Source organism: Ambystoma mexicanum, chromosome 5p, assembly GCF_040938575.1.
Source record: "Ambystoma mexicanum isolate Mex_15411 chromosome 5p, UKY_AmexF1_1, whole genome shotgun sequence".
Classification (NCBI taxonomy): domain Eukaryota; kingdom Metazoa; phylum Chordata; class Amphibia; order Caudata; family Ambystomatidae; genus Ambystoma; species Ambystoma mexicanum.
Window position 1 is genome coordinate 417,275,121 of NC_090930.1, and position 24,178 is coordinate 417,299,298.

The 24,178-nt window shown below is 49.7% G+C and overlaps 1 protein-coding gene across 11 annotated transcripts in view; it reads left to right on the forward strand.

Moving 5' to 3' along the window:
• Window positions 1–24,178, forward strand: part of MAP7D3 (MAP7 domain containing 3) — a 1,453,570-nt gene that overhangs the window by 730,125 nt on the left and 699,267 nt on the right. The gene's annotated exons all lie outside the window — the stretch shown is intronic.

A 24,178-nucleotide genomic window follows, 5' to 3' on the forward strand; every position in this document is an offset into this window, starting at 1 on the left:
TACAAACCATCATATTGTGGACGTACTGGCTGGGGCAATTTAATTGCCCCGGGGTCTGTTAGTCGAGGGGGCACGTCTCTGTCCCCCCTGATCGAGTTTTGGCTGGTGGCAGTGGATACTACTTTTTATATTCAACCGCGAATATTTTCCTATGGATTTCCCATTGTTTTAGGCTACTACCTTTATTTAATTATTTACGGTAGCCTCAAACATACCGCCGGTTTATTTAATTAATATTAATTCTCCGGTTGGTATTTTTTGCCAAAACTTGATTCTAAAATGGCGTTTGTGTTCTCTTCTGTGACTCCAACCCAAGTCGAGCCCTTTGTTCCACTTTTTGGCGGGCTTCTTCACAGAAGCCCTCCAAAGTGGTGCCACTCTGTCTGGGGTACTTAGGAGGGGTGGAGGGAAATTTAGGCACCCTGGACTGAGTTGCCTAGGCAACTCAAGTCGCACTCCATCCTGATTGGCCCAAGTGGCCGGCTCACCACTTAGCATGCTTGAGTGACAGCTAGGCTGAGTGAATGGGGTTTGCTGCATAAAAGCAGGGCTTTGGGGACTGGAACTTCAGAAGTCGCCACAGGACCTAAGAATCCGACGAGGGAGAAGCTGAGCCGACCTGCCACGAACCCACTACCGGTGGAGCCCTGCTGGACTGCCTCACCACTTTTCCCAACGACAGAGGAGATCTCCCGCCGGAGAGTCTTCTTCCTTTGACTGGTGGGGATAACCAGTTTCACCGTCTTTTCGCTTTCCCGACGTACCTCGTGGCCGCCGTGCCCAGCACCCCGGCAACCGGGATACCACGTTTTACCACGACCGCGAAACAAAGGTACAACCTTTAACCGGAAAACTCTGCGGCTGGTTTCTGCCCTGGTAGTGCAACGACCTTCATCTTTCCTCCAAGTCGAGATCTTCTCTTCCCCTGGACGACAACGCAACTTGCACCCACTACCAGGAACAACTGCCACCGCTGGAGGATCCTTCCCACTTAAGGTACTGTGTCCCGCCTGGCTTCCCTTGCTACCGACTGTACGGGGTAGATTTAGCCCCCGGCTTTTGAACCTGGGTTAGCCTGGGACACCCTGGCTAAACTTTCCTAAAGCCTCTCACCTCTTTTTGAACCCTCTGCAAGACTTTCTAGGCCTAGTGTAAATGTGTGATCTTAGGCGCATTTGTGCTCTGCTCTCTCTAAGATTGGGCCCAGCCTTTGGACTTTGGCTCACCAGTGACTTTTGCTTTTCTGCCTTGCTAACAGTGTTCCTGAATCTTAGAGTGGTGTACCTTTCCATATTCTGTCCCTCCCTTTCTCACAAACTTATTGGAGTGCAATCTAGTTAAGCGCTCACCTCTGTATGAAAATAAGTGGTGTTTTACTGGGAGTTATCTGATAATGAAAAAGGGGTGTATATATTACAATAGTAACTGTGTTTAAAATATTTTACAATAAGAGTGCTGGAGTGTTTCAACTGTGTGTTTTTTAAATAAATAATTATATACTTTGATACCAAAGCTCTGGTCAGTGTTTGCTTGTATTATTGTATCTGAGTGCCTATTGTGTATACTTTGCATACTGCCTAACTCTTCTTGAGGGAATTCTGACTGCTCAGCCACAGCTACCAGGTAAATCTGGGTGGTGCAGACTGCTACCAAGTGGGTTTACTGCCAACACCTGTAGTCTTAAATCTTTTGCAGTGATCCCTAAGAGAACTGCACAGGTTTCTGCCTAACAGGTATAACGACACCCCTGCCGCCTCCCTAGCTAACGCCTTATCTGAGCATGACTTTACTCAAATCATCACTCTACGCACTCATCAGAAAGGCAGAACTATTGATTGGGTCGCAGCCCATAACTGCAATATCACTTGCAAAGCCCCACAACCGCAGGCATGGACTGACCATTCCCTCATACCTTTCAACATAAACAACCCCAAGCAGAGCCCCCACGCACCAGCCTGCCCGACTAGAAACAAGCGCAATATTACGACGGAGACCCTGACACCACTGGTCCTCCCTCTCCTAAACACGATCCCAGCCACTGCTGACCTTAACCTCATGGTTAACACCTACAATGACGCCATGACTACGGTCATCGATGCCGTTGCCCCACTAAAGCTAGGCAAAGGTAAACCTAGAGCTCACCTGAACTTTTGGTACACACCTGAACTCAAAATACTCCGAAAACAGAAGGCTAAATTGGAAAGCCTATGGAAAACAACTCCCTCGGCTGAAAACAAAATCTCATGACCATCTCCTCCCACTACAAAAAAGAGATAATCCGCACCAAAAAGGAAGCCTACAATGTTAGAATCAACAATGCACAATTTTCCACCAAAGAGCTCTTCACCATTTTGAAGGAGCTAGAAAACCCCAACCCACCGACCGACACCTGCGTGAAGGACAAGCCATGGTGCACTAGCATCCAAAATGCCCTGGCCAACAAAATTACTGGGCTCCAAACTATAATTGAGGCCAAACGACTCCAACTCTCCAACAGTAACGTTTCCACCTCTAGCACACCCACCCCTACCAACACTACACCCGGCTTCACGTTAAAAAATGTCACTATACCCGAAGTCCAAAAAATTATAGCATCCCTTAAACCCTCCAACTGCAAAGGGGATAGTTGCCCCGCCCAGATCATCAAAGATGCTGCGAGGGACCTATCCCCCTTCATCTCCAAACTCATAAACCTATCCTTCTCATCCAATTCGGTACCTAACAACTTGAAACACTAATGGGTTCTCCCTCTTCTAAAAAAAACAATCCCTTGACCCTGCCATCCCCACCAACTACAGGCCGATCACCACGGTCCCCTTCCTCCTAAAAATCCACGACAGAGTCGTCTATGTGCAAATTCAAGATTACCTGGAGTCTAATCAATTGCTAGGCCTGCATCAATCTGGCTTCCGACCTCAACATGGTACAGAAACTGCCCCTGTTGACCTTAAAAGTCAGATTGATGACATCAAGGACAAAAATAAAGCAGCTATCCTACTCCTTCTAGACCTCTCAGCAGCCTTTGACTTGGTTGACCACCAAATACTTTGCAACCACCTCTCATCTGCTGCCCATTTCTCCCCTTCTGCTGTCATGGGGATACAGTCCTCCTTAGCCAACAGGACCATGAGAGTCTTCTCATCTACGGCTGCCGCAGACCCCATCCCCATCACCTGCGGTGTCCCACAAGGATCTTGTGTCTCCCCCACCCTCTATAACATCTTTACAAAGCCTCTCTTTGATAAACTGGACTGGGTGTCACCTAACACCAACTACACAGATGACACCCAGATATTCCTCACCATCACCGGCAACTACAACAACGACGCCACTAGGATCAACAAAATCTTTTCTATCATTCAGGCATGGATGGCCACACACGGCCTCTATCTGAATGATGAGAAGACAGAGCTCCTCTTAGTCGGATCTACCAATAACCTACTTAAACTCAGTTCTGACTACTCCAAGTTCATCATCGATGGTAACATCATCCCAGCTGTTAAAAACGTGAAAACCTTAGGTTTTTACCTCGATGCAAACACCAACCTCTCTAAACTAGTCAAAATGTCCGCCTTGGCCACCGCCTACACTGGGAAACTAATTAGGGTCTGCAGACCCTTCCTATCCACAAATAGCTGCCTCACACTGGCCAGGGCCCTTATACAATCAAAGCTTGACTACTGTAATAGCCTCTACCTAGGAGCGAACCAAGTCATAATCAATAAACTTCAGGTTCTCCAAAACAACGCACTGCGAGCAGCACTTAACTTCCCGAGGCGTGAGCACATCTCCCACATAAGAATTGCCTGCAAATGGCTATCCATCCAACAAAAAATGTATTTAAAAACCCTCTGCCTCACCTACATAGCCCTAAACCACCCAGCGCCCCCCTATCTCACTAACAAACTTACCTTGAAGCAGAGCACCAGAATTACTAGATCGTCCAACTCTCTCTGCCTCAATGTCCCCAGATATACATCTAAAAGAGGCGATGGCTCAAGTTTCATGGTCCTTGCCCCTCAACTTTGGAGCACACTACCGCTGAACATCAAATCGGCCAAATCCTTCCAACAGTTCAGGAAATTAGTCATTAGTTGGCTATTGGATAAAACCATTCCCAAGACTAAGCACTGCACCAATTGTATATTTTGTACAGACCATATATAGGTTCAACCGCTTGCTGTAAATATCACTGTTTGTATATTGTATTTTGCTAACTGCATAACCTGTATATATTGTACTGCTGTAACCTGTTCACTGCAAGCGCCTTTTACTCCTGGGTCCGGAGCGCTATATAAATAAAATAAATAAACAAACAAACGAACAAAACAAGAAATTATATATTGGGATATTCAAGCCGCACATTTTCCGCATGGGACAAGGCGGCACACTCAAGCTTAGCCCAGTCGTTGGCTTCTCTAGTACGAGGATGCAGTTCAAAACCTTAACATCAGGGCCTTCTGTGCCAATGTCTGTCATCCAAAGTCTCTTATTTCAGAGGGCCTGATGCAACACGACAAACATTAAAGTTCCTTTCTTCTCAGGATTTCATATGTACAACTTCTTGGGTGATTTATGATTCTTCCCAGGTCCCCCCTCTGCTGGGCTCATACTCACTTTATTAAGCTTTCAATTGATCTCCCTCTGCCGAGCTCAGACCAACTTTCTCTACTTTCCAAGCTTTCTTCTCTCCATGTTATGCTCACCTGGTCTCTGCGGAGGCGTCGGGGCATGGCTGCAGCTCTCAAGGGAGTGAGGTTGCTTGGGTCCGTCTTTGCCTTCTGCGCTTATGTGGTGAATGGTGGTAATAGGTGATGCTGCTCGGGACCGCTCCTGCGTGGAGAATAGGGGGCGTGAGTATGCCAGCTTGTGAGCCTGATCCTCTCCCAGACCCCTTCTCCCAAACCGTGGTACCCGTGGGATGCGCTGCCCCTGGAAAACTCACCTGTTGATTAGCTTTGGCGAGCACTCCGTCCTGCTGCTTCTGGCAGGGGTGCTTGTATGATCTGGACCGAGTTCCTTCACTGGTCCCTTGCACGTGGTAGTCCTGTCCAGCTGCGACTAAGCCACTATACTTAGGTAAGTGTTCCTGTTCGTCTTTGTCTTTCCTTGTGTGTTTTGTTGAATTGTAAAGTTTGTCGTCTTGTATTGCTGTCTGTTCCAACTTTTGATGTTTGCTCTTTTGCTTTCTTCCCTTGCAGGTGATGTTGCCAGTCCGGCAGAAGCTGCAGAGCTCGAGGCGGAAGCTGGAAGGAATGAGGAACGAATCTGCAGCGGTACAGTAGCTGGTAAATTGTTAACTAGGGGGTGAGCGGGTTCAAATGCGGCGCGGCCCTAGGACGGATGTTCTAACCTTGTCTTTCTTCTTCTTCAAAGGGTCAGTTTGTGGATGCGTAGTGCAGTGCTGCGGCTTCGGGATCAAGATCACTGGATGTCAGGAAATGAGTCTGCAGATGAAGCGATGAAGCCCGGTTTCCTGGAGGTGAGTATGCTGGAAAATGCCTGGTTTCAGAGGTAAGTAAAACTGGTCTAAGTGGCAGTGAGCGTCCCGTTACACGAGAGTGCACAGTAACTCGAAGCACCGGTCTTAAGGTTGGGGGAGCTTATATAGCGGAGCTTCTGAAGCCACGCCCATCAGGTTCAGCCTGCCTGCCACACCCGAGGAGTCAGCACATGGGGATGTTCTCTGGAATAAAGGCTTTCAGTACCTGGAAAGTTCTTGTAAAATAAAAGCACTACTGCACTGAAGTAAAAAGCACTACTGCACTGAAGTAAAATAAAAGCACTCCAGCACTGAAATAAAGTGTTCCTGCTCACATCTCTATATGAGCCTGGCACCAAAGGCGCTAGGACTGAGTCCAGCCAGGGCCCCTGTGTTTTTGAGTCGCAAAGGGATATAAGTGAGTCAAGTGACCCATTGCCCCCATTACTAGATATTGTGGTTTTTGTGTTCTGGGGCCCCTGTGGCCATCACACTCCAGAAATCGACGACTCAACTGTGATCAGGATTTTGCTCAACCCGTCGCAGGACCACTTTGTTTCGTAATTACTCGCTCTCTTTTTGATATGCTCTCTTGCTCACTTTCACTTTGCCAATTCTCTGCTCGATATGGAGTGTAATGGAAGTCAGGTGTATGTTATGGTCAGTAATTGTCTGACCTTGCCTGACCATTGTATTGGGACACGTCTGGTGTACTGCTCAGGTGTTAGTCTGTTTTCTCTCAGCAGTCCGTGAGAAAGTGTTTCTGTTGTAAAAAGGGGGGGGGGCAATGGGGAAGGGGGTGAGGGTGGAGTTCCTAAATATCCTAAACGTGTTGTAAGGTAGGGGATACCGCGTCTCACCATCCGGTCTCCCTCTCCCCGAAGACCCCTCAACCAGGTGATCCTCCCACACTGGTCCACCCCCAGGAACTGAATATAAAAGCGATGGCCGTGTTCTGGCCACCTGGATGACAGATGCCTGGGGACTAGTGGGTGACAAACCTTCTAGTTCCTCTCACACCTCCACCCCATAGATCACTACTCCTTTTCTCTTGGCAGCGATAAGTTCCCTTGTGGAGAGCGAGGCAGTGGAGGAGGTTCCTCTCCCTCAGCAGGGGCAGGGCTTTTACTCCTGCATCTTTGCTATTAAAAAGAAGAACCAGTCGGGCTTGCAAGTGGTCCTAGATCTTTCCTTCCTTAATCTGTACCTTCCTCTGCAGGAGTTCAAAATGGTGACACCAGCTTTTGTATCTGAGAACTTTAGCTTTGTGGGGGGCACTGGGCGGGCTCCTTGGATCTGAAAGACGAATATTTACACATCCCCATAGTAGTCTCATTGGTACTTCCTCGGGTTCCGGGTCCTGGGATTGCACTTTCATTACAAGGTGCTGCCGTACGGCCTGTATTCAGCACCAAGGGTATTCACAAGACTGATGAAAGCGGTGGCAGCCCTGCTCAGGTCGGACGGCCTCCATGTATATCCTTAACTCGACTGGTTAGTCGGAGGGGCGTCCTCTGAGCAGGTCAGGTACTCAGCTGCCAGACTCATGACTACACTCTATGAACTGTCGTTCTCAATCAACGTCCAGAAGTCTCAGCTCTACCCTATACAAACACTGGTGTATTTGGGGCGGCTGTGGGATACGCAGAAGGTGTTCCCTACGGGGGGAAGGTGGCAGCAATCAAATCTTCCATTGCTCGCTTCCTTAGCAGAACAGTACACCAGGCTGTGAATAAGGAGGTTGCAGCTGCATTTTTCTGCATCCTGAGACCAGGAGTCTGGTCATCAGTGAGCCCTGGTCACTCTACCTGCGCATCTACAGCAGGACCTCAGTTGGTGGGGGCAGGATGCGAACCTCATGGTGGGCAGACCATTCAGACCGCCTCCTGCGGATCATTCTAGGACGACGGCTTCCTCACTCCAGCGGTGGGGCGCTACCCCGGGGATGCATTCAGTTCACGGTCTGTGGTCCAAGACCGACCAACAAAATCACATCAACTGGCTGGAAATGATGGCCATTTGGCTTGCACTGAAAGCATTCCTCCCGTTAATCAGGAGCAGTGCAGTTTGCATTCAGACGACTCTACATGCATGTACTACCTCAACAAGCAGGGGTGGCACCATATCCCCGCTCCTAGGCAGGCTGGCCCTCAGCTTCTGGGAGTGGGAGATTGCGCAGGACATCTGGATCTCAGAGATGCATCTCCCGGGAGAATCGAACCTGGAGGTGGACAAACTCAGTCGGTTGGGCTCCGACAACTACGAGTGGCAACTGAAGGCAAGACTCCTTCAAGAGATTTTCAGCAGGTGGGGTCACCCGGTCACAGGACTGTTTGTGAAGGAGAGCAACCAGACTTGTAAGCAGTTTGCGTCCGGGGGGAGAGGGTGCGGTTCCCTCGGATGCACTTCAGATCCCATGGGATGTGGGCGTACGCATTTGCTCCTACCAGCTCATCCAAAAGGTTGTTTGCAAGATCAGGCAGTCCGAGCGGTTGCGTCTCATCCTCATAGCGCTGCTGCCTCGGGACAACCTAGAAATCATCCAAGGAGCCAGGAGTCCGGCTACTCGAAAGCAGTACAAAAGCAAATGGACCAGGCTCTGCTTCTGGTCCAAGGAAAACTTAGTGGACCCGCTATCCTGCACTCTGGACCAGGTGTTGTCTTTATCAGTGTATTTAGCCAGATCAGGGGGTCCAGGTCGACACCTGCATGACATACCGAGCGGCCATAGGTGCATACGCGTACTCAGACAGGTTTACCTTCTCTGCCAATCCAGTAGTGAAGAGGCATCTAGCGGGGTTAACCAGGCTGGACCCACCTGTCCGATGCCCGCATCCAGTCTGGGTTCTTAACATGGTTCTGAGCGCCCTCGCGCACAAACCATTTGAGCCCATGCCACAGTGGACATCATATTGGTCACACTCAAAACAGCGCTACTAGAGGGGCTTACTTCAGTTCGCAGAGTTAGCGGGATTCAGGCTCTGGTGGCTTCTGATCCCTACACTGTCATCGGGACAAGGTCGTGCTCCGCCTGCACCCCCGGTTCCTACCAAAGAAATTATGCTTCCCACTTTCTTTCCAAACCACAAGGCAGATGCTGACAGATCACTGTTTAGACCTCAGAAGAATGTTGAAATTCTACCTTGACAGAACCAAGAACTTTCGCAAGACGGACGCCTTATTTGTTACATTTGGCAGCTGAAGTGCTGGACGACAAGCGTTCAAAGCTTCAATAGCCAGATGGATGACTGCTGCCATCCAGGAGGCATACAAGGCTCAGCACAAAGAATGAATGAACATGCACGCTCACACCATCCGGGCCAAGGCAGCGGCTGTTACCTTCGAACAACATGTACCGGGGCAAGTGATTAGCAGGACAGCGACATGGGCCACTCAATGAGCCTTCTGCAAGCACTACTGTCTGGATACCAATGCCAGGGCTGACGCATCATTTGACCAGGCTGTCCTCTGTAATCTGTTTACCTAGAGTGTCAAGCTCTCCTCCCCTGGACGGTTGTATCAGTTGTAGTCGCCCATACAGGATGGAGGAAAGGGGACGGGACGTAGGAGTAATTAAGTGTTACTGATCGGAGTGACTAATGTACTCCTAGTTCATATGATATGTTAGGTTATTTATAACGTGCTTAATACCCAGAGGTTTCTAAACACGGACACGGGGATAGAACCTGTGGTGCTCTGTGACGTCTTGCTTCCAAGGTGAGCATGTTGCCCCTGAGCTATCCTCCCAAATCTCCTTTCCTCCATACGTCCCACCGTCCTCCCACCTAAAAAAGAGCAGCAAGGTTAAACAGTTCAATACAGTTGATGTGCCAAAGGGGATTGAGGTGCGGCACCGGTGGGCGGGGACAGGGGATCACACTCTCTCAGGGCTGTGCCCCAGTGCGTGTATACATTTAAAGGGAAAGTGATATTTTTCTGGTGAAAAAGGTTCCGTTCCCATCCCTAGTGAGGGACGCCCATGAAGGATGGAGGAAAGGGCAGTGGTCGAAGTGTACGAAAACAAGTAGTGGAAGTATGTTCCCTACTGGCCTGCACTGCTCCCCACAAACCCCATTGACGCATCCCCTCCCATGCACAATACAAACCCCAAAACACATGCGCCTGATGTTTAAGGGGACATCCAGTGCAGTGCACTGAAAGGGAAAGTTTTAACTTCTTCTACACCTTTATTTTTAAACGAAACTGTTGCAGAACGGTTTTTCAAATAAAAGTATAGGAACGGTAAAACCTAATTAAAAGAAGTAGAGGAGCACCGCTCCCGACTGCTTCGACCACTGGGAAAGGGGACTATGGACTAGGAGTACCTTACTCACTCTGGTGAGTAACACTTAATTTACTACTCACATCTTGGACCTTGCCAAGAAGGCCCACTTACTCCTACGTCCCGTCCCCTTTCCTCCATACTTGTGGGACATTTCTCCGTCCTGTGGGACGGGACCGGAGCACTTTGTAAAAAGCATCTAAATTTTTTTCCCAAAATTTGTCCCTCCTCTCTTTCCTGCGCGGGGCCCGGCATGCGGCCGTAACCCTGCCCACCTTGGCTCTGCCCCGCGCATCGCCCATCAGTCCTTTTCTCCGCTCGATCGGGGCCGGACGCACTTGCATCCTCAGAAGATTTTCTTCCCTTTTTTCCTCTCTGGCTCTCGCTGGCTAGTCTGTCTATGTCTTTCAAATTAGACTTTCCAGATTGTTCATCGTGTCACTGTCGCTTCGCGAGGGCGGATCCCATTCTCTTTGTTTTAAAGTGTTAGGGTCCGGAACACCGTTGGGACTCCTGTTTTTACTGTGAATCCCTTTCGGTCCGGCCACTTCAACGTCGGTTGGAACGGTGGGAGGTGGTGTTCCGACAAACTCCTTAGCATTTTCAAGCATTCATCGACAAGAAGAAAAAACGGCCGGTAAGTTCTTTACTTTTCAGAGCACCCCGACCGGGGGATACCTTCCCGGGTTCCTCTCGGTCCGGGAGGGGCGTTGATCGCTCTGTTACCGGGGTTCGCCCTGAGGTGCCCGTTGGGCCTAATAATTCGTTTTCTCTGAGGGTCTCCGTAAAGGGCCTGTGAACACCAGAGTACGCTCTGAGGCCCCTCCTGTGGGGGCTGTTTGTAGACCCAGTTCTACTGAATCGTGGCGTACTGGAGTTCGCTCTGAGGCCTCTCTGTCGGCTTCCCTCAAAAAAAAGGGGTGCGCCGTGAGGCCTTGGCTGGGCTTGTAGTTACCGAACGGATGTTCGAGGCCCGCGCTGAAAAGACTGTTACCGGCCCTGGGTCCGAGGTCCCTCATGCAGAGGCTAAAGCTACCATCAGTTCTGAGAGGCCGGTCAAGGCTTTGTCGGTGAAAGCGCACCGTTCCCGCTCTTGTGGTGACACCAGATCTGTTGAGGGGGCAAAGAAGCAATGTTCTTCTTTTACCGGCAGTGCCGAGGTCCTTCCTTTGAAGGCTCAGTTGGCGGTTGGTATGTCACAAAAACATTCCAGGCCTCATAGTACCGGCTCGGCCGAGGTGCCTTATGTTAAGGCTAAGATTAAGACCCCTGATCCATCGACAGGGACCCCGCCTCACTTCCTCACGTGCCACAGTTCCCCTCGGATGAGGACAAAATGGCGTCCATTCCCGCCACGACTACGGTGGCCATTTTAGGTGCTACCCCTACAACTACGCCATCGGCTTCTGGTGTAGGGCTCGGTCTCTTGGGTGAACCTAAGGTCCCTTGTGCGCATCCTTACCGGCCGGTTTATGATTGGAATGCCCGGATGCCTCTTCCGCACAATGTTTTGTTGCCCGCGGGGGCGGCTCCTTTGATTTATGTGGCTACATCGGTGGAGGGGCCGGTGTGGCACCCTTCCCTGTTACGTCCCCAGATTTGTCCACCTCATGATAGGCCTCCTCAAGTCCCGAAACAATCTCCTGAGGATGCCTTTTTCGGTAAATTTCAAGCGCTTATGCGCACCGACGCCATGAGGGAATATTTCAAAGGGCAAGGAGATAAGTCCACCGGCGCCTCTGGCTCCACCTGTTCCTCTGGTGGTTCCGCCGGCGCCTCCCTTGCCTGTGTTGCCCCCCCACCCCCTGCCTTTGCCTCCATTGTCCCCAGTGGACAAAGCAGTGCCTGACACGGCTCAGCAGGATCCTGACCTGTCAGATGACCCTCAAGGCGATCAGGACAACGAGGACGTTCCCCGCTCTATCAGAGCCTTTCAAGACCAGGTACTGGACATGATGAGTTTCTTAGATGTTCTGGTGCCCGAGGCACCCGCTCCGCAGGAGGGTGTGCTTTCCGGGGCGTTCACCCTGTCTCCCTTGGAGCGTACCAGCCTGTTCCTGCAGAAGGACGTTCTGGCCGAGTTCCGAAGAGTCTGGGAAAAGCCAAACTCGGGACTTTTTGTCAATAAAAAGATTGACGCGAGGTACAGGCTGCATTCTTCGGAAGAGGTGGCACCGTCGTCTTGTCCGCCTCCCTCCTCCACAGTGGTGGCTGTGGCCACTTTGCAGTCCAGGCCTGCAGCATCCTCTTCCACGACGGCTACTCAGGTTCTGGGAAAGGAGGACAAGCTCTTCGACTCCCTCGGGAGGAAAATCTTCGCCAACTCGGCCTTGCAGCTCAGGCAGGCCAACGCCGAATTGATATTGGTGGGAGCTAACATGCGGATGTGGAAAGGTCTGTCGGAGTTTGAGGAGGACATCACGGTCGAGAAGCTGGAAGACTTCAAAGGAGGCCTTTCCGATGCCAGGGTCTTGGCCCAGGATCTCCTGGAGGCTGCGGCTCATCACTTAGATACCTCGGCTCGGGGCCTGATGCTTGGGGTTGATACCTCACGGCAGGCGTGGCTGCATGCCACTAAAGTGCAAGACAAGGTGTTGGACCTTCCATTCGATGGTAAGGAGCTTTTTCATTCTTCTACTGATGTAGAGCTCACCAAAACCAAGGATAGCACTCAGACGGCTAAATAATTGTGTGTTCTGGTTAAAGCTCCTTTCAAATACCAGAGACCGTTGTCGCAAAGTCGACTTTCCTCTGGTTTTAGGGGCTTCCTCGACCGCAGATCTCGCAGAGTGGATACTCCTGCTGGGAATAACAGCCGTAGACAACAGCGTACGCGTTTTTTCTCCCGTTCCTCAGCCTCCTCATCGGGTTCAGGTGGCACCGCCACCGATAAGCCTGCCAAATGAGGGTTTTCCGCGCTCGCACGAGAGCCCGGTGGGAGGACATATTGCGTCTCATTGGGAGGCGTGGCAGACCATCACAGAAGACAGATGGGTCTTGTCAGTCGCTCGAGCGGGCTTCCGCTTACCTTTACCCCCTACCCTACCCCTCAACACTCCTTTTCAGCTGTTGGGCTCACCCTCCCTCAAGGCCGAGGTTCAGAAACTTCTGGACCTCAGAGCTGTGGAACCCGTTCCCCTCGGGGAGCGAGGGGAGGGCTTCTACTCCCGGCTGTTTACGGTGCCCAAACCCAACCAGGCTGGCCTGCGCACCATCTTAGACCTTTCCCTGTTCAATCTTTTCCTACCCCAAGAGAAATTCAAGATGATCACGCCTGGCCAGATATGCTCCTCTTTGCAGATGGGCGATTGGCTCAGCGTGGTGGATCTTCAGGATGCGTACATGCATATCCTGATTTGGAATCCACACAGGAGATTCCTCCGCTTCTCTCTGGGAGAGGAGCACTTCCAGTTTCGGGTGCTTCCTTTTGGCCTCAGCTCGGCGTCGTGTGTCTTCACGAAGATGATGTTGGTGATTGCGGCCTATCTTCGTCTCCAGGGTATCCATGTGTATCCTTATTTGGACAACTGCCTCTTATGCAGCACTTGTCCGTTGGCAGCAGCGGGCAACCTCCAGTTTCTCCTTCAGCTCCTGTTCCATCTTGGGCTGTCGGTGAACTGGCGGAAATCCTCCATGACGGTCTCACAGGACCTGATCTTCCTGGGTTTTTGTTGGAACACGATCGATTGCAGAGTGTATCTGACTGGGGACAGAATGGCGGATCTGTTGGCCACGTGTCAGATGTTTGCGCAGTCGGAGAGCATGTCGGCCTGGTGGTTCCAGAGGCTTCTGGGCCTCGTGTGTATTGGCTCTTCCTCTTGCTCGTCTCAAAATGAGACAGACCCAGATGGCTCTTCGGAATTCATGGCACCAGGCAGTGGATCTGGATTCCATGCGGATAATGATTCCAGATTCCATGAGAGTGGACCTGGATTGGTGGTCATCTCTCAGCAATCTGTCTGGGGGCGCGGGGTTTCCGGACCCGGTCCCCACGGTGACGATCACGACAGACTCCTCCCTTTTGGGGTGGGGTGCGACATTAGATCTTCTTCAGGTCTCGGACCTCTGGTCGCCTCAGGACCAGCTCCTGCACATAAATCATTTGGAGCTTCTGGCAATCTTCCTAGCGCTCAAGGTGTTCAGACCGCTCATTGTCAACAAGGTGGTCCGCATAAGAACGGACAATGTGGTATCAATGTATTACATAAACAAGCAGGGGGGAACAAAGTCTCCCCCCCTCGTGGACCTGTCCATCTAGATTTGGGAGTGGGCCGTACTTCATGGTGTCTGGCTGCTTGCAGAGCACATCCCAGGCCAGCTGAATGTCACAGTGGATGCCCTCAGCCGGTGGAGAGTGGTCAGCTACGAGTGGGAGTTGAAGGCGGAGGTCCCATCATGGATTTTCTCGTGTTGGGGCACACCGGAGGTGGACCTCTTCGCCACGGCGATGAACAAGAAACTTCCTCAGTATGCCTCCAGAGGGGGGCTGGGAGCCTCCTCTCTGGGGGATGCTCTCGAGATTCCATGGCACAACATGAGAGCTTACGCCTTCCCACCTCTGCCTCTAGTTCACCGTGCAATTTGGAAGTTGAAGAACTCTGTGAACTGTTTGCTTCTACTGATAGCCCCGTGGTGGCCGGCCAGGTTTTGGTTCTCGGAACTTCAACACCTGTCGGTGTCTCCACCAATCAGTTTCCCAGTAACTCCCGATCTTCTTCAACAGGGGGAACAGATGTGGCACCCTTCCTGTGCCATAAACCCTTTGAACCAGTGGCTACGGTAGACCTCAAGTACTTGTCTTGGAAAGTGTCTTTTCTGGTCGCCGTTACGTCAGCAAGGAGAGTGAGTGAGCTCCAGGCATTGTCGGTGGAGCATCCTTTCTTGCTCTTTCACAAGGACAAGGTAGTCCTTCGGACAAACCCGGCTTTCCTGCCGAAGGTAGTGACCGAATTCCATCTGAATCAGTCGATCTCCCTTCCGGTCTTTTTTCCGAACCCTGCCTCAGAGGCTGAAATAGTTCTACACTGTCTTGATGTCCGAAGAGCTCTTAAATTCTACCTGGACAGGACTTCCGAGCTTAGGAGTTCTTCTCAACTTTTTGTGACCTTCGGTAACCCTCAGGGCAAGCCGGCATCTAAGGCAACTATTTCCAGGTGGATTGCCGCCTGCATCATGGAGTCTTTCACCGTCCAAGGGCTGAAACCTCCTAAAGGTATCCATGCACACCTGGTGGGGGGCAAGGCAGCCGCAGTTGCTTTTCAGAAATGTTCCCTAGGAGTCCATTGCTAGGGCAGCTACTTGGGCCTCCCCATCTGCTTTCTGTAAATATTATTGTCTCGTCATGAGCTCTAGAGCTGACGCTCAGTTTGGTCAGGCTGTGCTGAAGAACCTGTTTCAGTAAAGGGTATTTCCATCCACCCGTAGTCCTGTAAGGAGTGCTTGGGAATCTCCCACAAGTATGGAGGAAAGGGGACTGGACGTAGGAGTATTACCAGGTTACTCACCGTAGTGACCACCTTACTCCTAGTCCATAGTCCCCTTTCCTCAATACGCCCGCCTGCTGTTCCCTCTAATAAGGTTCCTCTGTTATTGCTAATGGGTCTTTGACCCGGCGATAGAAAAGGACTGATGGGCGAAAAGAGAGGAGGGACACATTTTTGGAAAAAAATGTGGATGCTTTTTACAAAGCGCTCCGGTCCCGTCCCACAAGACGGAGAGATGTCCCACAAGTATGGAGGAAAGGGGACTATGGACTAGGAGTAAGGTGGTCACTACGGTGAGTAACCTGGTAATTCAGCTACACCTCCTTGGAGGCATTCTCACTTTCCTCACCTTCCCCCGGAAGCTCAATGTCTCTAGAGCTCTGGTCCTCTCCAGCCTAGATTACTGTAACAGCCTCTTCCTCAACCACCTCTTTCTTCACTCCGTCCTCTTCAACTAATCCAGAATAGGGCTGCGAGACATATCCTTGGCCTCAAGCCCTGGGACATATCTCCACAGCTTTAAAATCTCTCAACTGTCTCCTGCTTGTTGCAAGGGTCAAATGCAAGACCCTTTGCATCATCCACAAGGCTGTTTGTGGCCTGGAACCACGCTACTTGCAACTCTCTCACCAAATACTCTCCTTCCAGAACCTTTCGATCTTCTTGCTCCAACTCTCTGCTGATCAAACGCTTCTTCAAGCAGAGAGCTAGGGAAGATCCCTCTCCTCATCTGGCTCACTCTTATGGAACAGTCCACTCTCTCTCTTCATCTTGAACCTGACCACCTCAAGTTCTGCAAACAGCTCAAGACCTTGCTCTTCTCCTCCTCCTTCCCTCACCTGTGTTAACCATCCCCTCTGTCGCTGAGATTGGTGGCCTGGACCCTCAAGTGTCCAATAGGGTCTTGGCCTGCTGCCCAATCGCCCCCCGCCAGCGCCTCCCTGCACTGCGCTCTGGGCCCACCTGTCGCATGTTTTGCCTCCGCCCTGCACTTACCTGTTGGGTGGCTAGACCTTTCTCTTTGCCTGGGATTTCTCCACCCATGCACTTACCTGTTGCCTCCCCAACGGGCACCTCTGGCACTTCCTCCCCTAGGGGACACTAATAGCACTTACCCCCACCTGAATGTCACAAGGCCTAGTAGGACCGCTGTTCGTTTTTATTTTATTCATTGTCATTTTCATTGTTTATTTGCTCCCTTCCCTTGTGGCACTTTGAAACACTGTCTTGTTGTAGAAGCGCCTTATAAATATCCAGTAAATAAAAATATCCAGCTCTCATTTGAAGGAGACTGGAACATGTACAGCACAGCCTTTACAGCATTAAAGCACACTGTTTTGAGGAGTCTGGATGCATGCTCTATCCACACCCGCCTTTGACCGCTCAAGCACTAATCTGACCCCCCACCAGTTGTTTTCCTCATGCTCTAAGAGCAGGGTGTGCACATTGCAGCCTACATGGATTCACACGCACCTCCAAATCACTCTATAACCACGTACCCACTTCACTCTTGAGTAAAGCTTCACTTGGCCTTCAATGATTTATGCCCGAAATCTGTGGTTTCAGGCTGTGGGTGTCCTGCACTCGGTGTTTGTCCGCATCAGATCTGCATCCACTCTAGGCAACCGGACAATGACTGGGATCTTTGCTTTGCATGTACTGCACCTTCTATGCAATAGGATAGCGTCTGTTAAGAACGTTTTTTTTTTTTTGCCTTTCCCTCTATTTACATCAATGTGTCCCCCAACTGTTGTTATTACTTTAAAGGAAAGGTTTGCTCACATGTTTAATTGGAACAATCGTCATGACCTAAGCATTGCACCATATATTGATGTATTACCTTTTTTCATGCTGTGCATTGCTTACATTCAAATAAATTGATACCTGTGACCTTCACCAGTCCCCATATCCCATCTTGTGATAATTTAATATTCTGCATGATTGACCCAAGGTCAAGTACTTGGCGGCAATAAATCATAGCTCACACCCCAGCTTCTGACATCAGCTACCGCAACAGCTATGCAACGCCCCTTGTCATGACTTTAAGTGAACGACTAAGCTAAATGTCCTGTGTATGAAATGCATTCACGTATCTCCATGGAAATGCACCAGACGCCTTTGTGTTTAATCAATATCAACAAACCCTTTCTCCCATTCCACTATTAGCGTAGTTCATCCCACCATTGCTTATATTTTTTATTTCTGACCTACAAGACCTGTAGTTTATGGTATACTGATATTTACTCTGTTGCCTACAACACAAGAAAGTTTACTTATGTGTTTCTGCTACTACAAAGTGCTTGCCACTATGGGCTTCCAATTCATATACAGGGGGCCATGTATTTGGTGTAGGAATCGGAATACACAGATGAAGAAATGCTTTCAAGGTAAAGCCGGCAAGAAATGGGTGAGATGGCTTATAGCAGGGGCACAGATTCACCAGCTCCCGAACCGAGCAGAATGGAAGACGTTTCCATTTGGTGTTGCTGCCATCATTGCCAAGTGATGCCAAGTTTGCAAGAAAATACGGGATGCCGCTCGGAAAATCCACCTGCATTGCCTACATATTGGCACTATGCGTAACTCATTAAACCTATTTCAGGGCAGCATGCCTTACACTTCTATTCTTAGAATGCTGATGGTGCATATGCGCAAACATTGTGGCACTGTTCTTACACGCGTTGCCAGCAATCAGTATCGTATCATGTGTATCCTTCTTTTTAATGAATTATTTCCTCACGGATTCCTCATCTGATATCCTATCCACAGCATATCTGTTCTTTTGAAAGTTTCCCGCCGCCAGGGGTCGGGGGGCACAGAGCGGCTCCTTGTCGCCTCTGTCAGACGCCTTTAGGTGCCCTGTGCCATACATGACATCAGTTCCTTTTTTCTGCACACTCTGTTCGCTTCATGAACACTCTCGTCAAGCCTTTTTTTTTGTTTTTTCTTTGACTCCATACCCAGCTCTACAAAGGTCTTGCGGTTTCAAACCATGCACGGATTATTGCCGGCAGATGTCTGTATCGGATCTGCACCAGATTATTCTCTAATGCGTGGGCGAAGACCACGACACTCAGGCTTGCGGGTCGTCCCAGTTAATGTATCCTAAGGCCCTCTGGCTACATGCATCAAAAACCTTCATCTACTCCACAAGACTTAGGGTGAAGTAGCGCGGTCCCGGTCGAGGCTGTGCGGTGCGGAACATTGATCCCAGGGGAGGTCTCCTCCGCGCAAGTAAAAGGCGAAGCATTGTAAGAGATTCTGCTTCCCCAGTGGATCCTGGCACCAGCATTCTTTTGCCTCTTCTTCTCAAAAGAAGACACCAATCCAGGGAATCTCCAGAGAAGGTGCCTTGGATACCTTTATCAACCCAGTCCACCACCACAGAGGAATGTGAACAGTTTTGCCTCAAAATGCTTGACATCTTCACCAAGGCACCAGCGGCTTCAGCCTCAGCGCCGATTTGCTCCAGCAACATCGCCAATGACACGCACTGCATATTCTAGCACTGGGGATCACTGCCGCACTCCTACGGCTCAGTGTAGAGCAAAAGAGAGAAGTCCTCCATCGCCTTAAGGCATTTGGGTTTCTGTGCCAGTTCCGACTTAGTCCTTAACGTAGGCGTTAAAGGATATGCTCTTCTTCCATTAAAACCCTTTATGTCCAACATGTATGACATCTACGATGACAAGGGCGACCAGGTGCATTTTGGATTGTAACCTTTAGTCTCCAGAAGAGAGAAACTTCCCAGAGGAGTTCTTTGAGGAAGGTGAATACTTCCAGGAGCTGGCCTCGGATCTTCAGGAGGCCAGTGGTCTGGCCACCTAGCCCGGCTGGACATTCTTCCAGCCCCCACCTCTGGTGAGCCTCAATCATCTTTTCAGAGTCTGATGGGTAAAGATTTGGATAACCTGGGCAATCTGCTCCATTCATGCCCAGGATTCAATTTGAATTGACGGACATCCTGGATGAAGGCCCCATGAGGGGATGTCCTGTTACCCTTCAATGTAGCAGTAGAGGCCACTGTGCTAAGTGTGGGGCAAAACCTGCCTCTGCGCTTTGCTGTTGACTGGGAGCTGGCTAGGAAGCATAGTCCTTCCTTCTCGCATCCAGCATTCTTGTCTACTCAGCCTGCCCTGAGAGCTTAGAGGTACATGCTGCGACTGTGAACATAAATCATCCGCCTTTCCTTCTCTTCCCCCTGACAGATAGAGTAAGAGGCTGGTTGCCCGCGGGAAGAACGTTTTTGCATCGCGAAGCCTCGCCCTCCATGCAATTAACGCCTCTTGTACTGTATTAAATTTCTCTTTCGGTCTGTGGTATTCAGTAGCCAATGCGACTGATCACAACACTGAGGGGCAAATGAGCGAAGGCTTCCTGTCTATGGTCCAGGATAGCAGGGAAGCTTCTCGTCAGATTTTGCATTTGGGACTAGATACAGCTGATTGTTGGCAGACCCATGGCCAAGAGTACAGTGGTCATGCCAGAACCTATATGTAGCCAAGGCTGATGATGCCCTCCAGATGTTCAAGTCATCACAGGTTACAGCAAAGTCCTTGGGTCTGGCCGTGCAACAACCCTCTGCGCCTTCTTTAAGGGGTCAAGTGTTTTCTCGCTAGGCCTCCTATGTCCCACACGGTGGGTATCAGGCAGCCCCGGGAAAACTGCAATGCAGGCACTTCTGAGAGGAAGAGGTAAAGGTCCCCCTAGTCGGGGAATGGCTGCTCCCAGTGTCCCCTTAGTACCAGAAGGGGCAAAACCTCTGAGATCTTCTGCTATGCCTCCCCTGTGGGGGGTGGGACGCTTTCTCTGTTTAGCTCGGAATTATCCAAGACCACATCCGATGCTTGGGTCTGCAAGGTCATCCAACAGGGCTACTGTATCCCTTCATGCAACATACCCTGCACCAGCACCTTCACACCAACTCCTTGGCTCTGGATCCCATCCTCTTGGAGGCCTGTCGGCTTCTCTCAAGAAACATGATGGAACTGTTACCATTTTCTCTTTCCAAAGGAGCACGGGGGTTTTCGTCTGATACTGGATCTGTGGCTGCTGAATTTATTCGTACGCAAGGACAAATTCAAGATGGTTACCTTACCCCACATCCTGCACGCCCTCGACTTGAAGGACTGGTTGGCATCACTGGGCCTTCAGGATGCTTACTTCTGTGTGCCGATTAATCGAAGAAGTTTGAGTTGGGCCAGTATCATTGCCAGTTCAAGTTCTTGCAGTTCGGTCCTTCTTTGGCTCCCAGGGTTTTCATTAAGCTAATAATAATGGTTATGGCTTGCTTCAGAAGGGAGATCATTCATGTCTTTTTCTACATGGACGACTTGCTCATTCAAACTCGCTCCCCGGAACCTAGTGTCAGAGCACTTGCTTTACACATGCATTCTGTTGCACAGCTTGGGCTTTTGCAAGAACTTCAGAAAGTCTCATGTTTCACTGTCCAGTCCCTCCGATTTATCAGAGCGCTTTTGGGCACTCCTCTGGGCAGCGCGTTCCTAGCCAGGGGACAGAGTGGCAAACTTCTCTTGGTTGGTCCCAGTCCTTGAATCCTCGGGACAAGGTCCTGCTTCAGCCTTTCTGCTCCTAGTGGGCCTCATGGCCTTCTGCCTCATAGTGGGTCCAGAGGTGAGACTGCGTATGAGGTCGCTATAGTGGCTCTTCCATTGCCAATGGTCATAATTTCAGGGCCACATGTCGGATCTCCTGCAGGGTTCAACCCAGGTGGCTCAGGAGCTTGCTTGGGGGCCGTGAGACAACTTTGAGAGGCATGTTATTTCATCAGCCCTCGCCCCAAGTGACAGTGATCACTGATGCATCTCTGACAGATTGTGGTATCACCTATCAGAACTGACAGTATGCGGATTGTGGTCTTCCTCAGAGTCTCAGGAGCATATCAATTTGCGTGAGTGGAGAGCTATCATTCTGGCCTTTGTCGCCTCCCTCCATTCTGTGAAGCACAACACAGTAGCCATGTACTATGTCAACAAGCGAGGTGGTGCGTGGTCCTTGACACTATGTAGAGAAGCATTGCGACTGGTTTTGGAGAGCAGCATCTCTCTTGACAGCTGTCCATCTTGCTGGTAGAGGGAATGTTACAGCGGATGAATTGAGCGGACAGATTTGGGCCTTCCACTCGTGGGAGCTCTCCCAGGAAGTTCTGGTGATCTTCTGCTTCTGGGGTACTCTTCAAGTAGATCTCTTCGCTCCCAGTGTGAATAGGAAGTGCACTTTGTTCTGCGCTAGAGTATTTCCTCAGCAGGGATCTCTGGGGGACGCACTGTGTGAGGAGTCGTACAGACTTACAGAGTCCTCACGAACACACTACCTAAAGACTCCTCTCAGGTGGCTAGGAAAAGGTAGACCCTTCCTGATCCTGACCCTGGGGGCGGTGTTAGCTGGGAGGATCACCTGGGAGGAGAAGGCCCCCAGAGAAACAGGAGGACTTTGTGGGATGAGATGCATTATTTGTCTCCCTCAAGGAAGGGAATAGCATTAATACCAGAACCTGCAATGGCATGTTGTCAGAGAGCTGTTGTTCCCTAAAGTTTGTCAGAGTGTGAGTGAAGACATTCAGAACGGTCATGTATTAGGAGTGAGAACAATTCTTGTAAAATGTATAACACTCAAAGAAATCTTTAAAGCTATCAATTTATGTCTTGAAAAACTTAATTCCTCAATCCTTATGGTACTCCTTCAAGGACTATGCATAAAGAGAGAAAATAACCTGGTGATTAAAACATTTATTGTTATGGACTTCGAGTCCCAGGATTCCAAAAGTACTGGGACGAAGAAGAGGGCTGCAGAGGCACAAGGTTGCAAAGTCCCGCCCATTAAGGTTATTGACCCACACGTGGGGGTGTCAGAGAGGCATGAAAGGCCCCCTGAGGCGCATGCTATTAGTCCAAGGCGGAACAAGCAGCTGCAGCAGGAGGGTACTAATAGTAGTGGGTGGAGGAATTTTGCACTCTCCATGAAGCAGCATAGGAAGAAATCTCAGAGGAGCCTGGACGCTGGGACCATTGTGGCAAGCAAAGTTGATGCCGTTCCTGAGAGGGTCACATGTGCTCGAGATTTCGCCTGCAGAGGTTAAACAGCAGAAAGCAAACCTTTTTGGAACTTTCCCCATTAAGAAGCATTTACCGGTGGCAGGCGAGCACCGTGTTCCTGGGAGAGCCTTGAGGGCTCTGGAAGTGAAGGACACAAGCTGTGGGAATCTGTACAGAAGAGACTGCCAGGCCACATAAGAAAGCTGAGGCAGAGGAGCTGGAGCAGTGAGGCAAATGGACCTACACGACTGACCGGGTGAGTTCACTGTTGAATTGTGATCATAGAGCGCTCCGTAACTGCCCGCTGGAGTCCAGATCTAATTTTGCATACCGAACTAATGTAATACGAATTCATGATTGTGACGCATACCAAGCTGATCTAAACCTAAGCAGTTGGCATGATATGAACTTAAACATACAGAAGACTCTGACAAGATCATTGATCATTTAAGTGTTTATGAAGAATATTGCCCTTGTGTAGAGGATGTTATATTAAGAGATGGCTTAAATCTACATTGCCAATTGTGAAGCAGAGAAAGCGTTATGAGCACTTGGTTAACAATACAGAAGTGCAACAAGATTGGCAGGAGGGTTGCCCTTCTGACATGAGTTTCAGAAGGAGGAAAGCATTGCCTGTTTTGCATGTGGTAAAACATAGGTGTAGTAAATAGCACCAGTGTGATTCTGGTTATCCTGGAAGAAATTTGAACACCTACTTGTGTGTGAAGCAGAAGAACGGGTTAAAACATTTGAAATGGGCCCCCTACCTCAGAAGTACTTGGAGTTAGTAGTTTCGCCTGGCATGGAAGTATACCAGGTCCAAGAACTTTTGTGACAGTTGTTTCTGTTTTGGCAGGAGAGTATACCAGAACAGTGAGTTGTAGTAGTACTAGTAGTAAACCTGGCACAAGAGCAAAACCAGGTGGAAGCTCATGAATTACTATGGTGAGGTAAAGCTTATGAAGAAGCAGTTGAATAATCATTGAAGTGTTTTGGCGAAGTAGTACTGAAACGAAAGTGGTGCCAAAGTATCCTGACAGACATTTGTTTTGGAACTGCTGCAATTCTGAAATATTCTTTGTTGATGACAAGGAACTGTTTTAAGATCTCTACTGAAATAAATGTAAGAAGCTGTCTCAAGACCTTGGCTACAAGTTGAAAGAGGAAAGCTTTGTTGAACCAATTGTGAATGATCCTTGCAATACAAGTTGGAACTTTGTGTTATCTAGTTGGACCAAAAAGAGAACTGACGTGGAACCTTTTTAATATAGGGTTTCTTTATCCTTTTTGAACAGTTGAACAAAAACCTGGTTGAATTTGGCATAGGGGAATTCAACAAGGTTGTCAGAAGAAGCAGCTACTGTGATGCGAATTCTACTATTATACTTATTGTTGTTGAACTGCCATATATTTCCTTGTTGATTTCGTGTATATGCAAGTGTGAGGGATAGAAACCTTTTGTTAGAGTACTTTCTTTAGTTTAATTTGGGCAGGGAACTCCTCGTTATGGTAGGGATAGCGAGGCATTTATCCAACCTTTTTAGTTAATAAAATGGCACCTTTTGAAAAACCTTCACAAAGTTGTCCGCCTCACATTTCTGACCCCTCACAACTGACAGTCAAATTGATATTTAACCTTGTGTATGCGTTACTGCAGATCCCTGTCATTCCGCTGGTACTTGATGTGCTCCTATCAGCTTGGAGACCCACAACAAAGACTATTGATGCTTGCAGGTGGTGTACATTTTCGGCTTGGTGCCAGGATCCTGTCCGTGAGCTCCTGTTTTGGATTTTTTGTGTCGTGGGCCTAAGCGGGACAGTGGATTGGCACTATTAAAGGATACCTTGCTTCTATTCCTTTTTTTTTAAAGTCTCT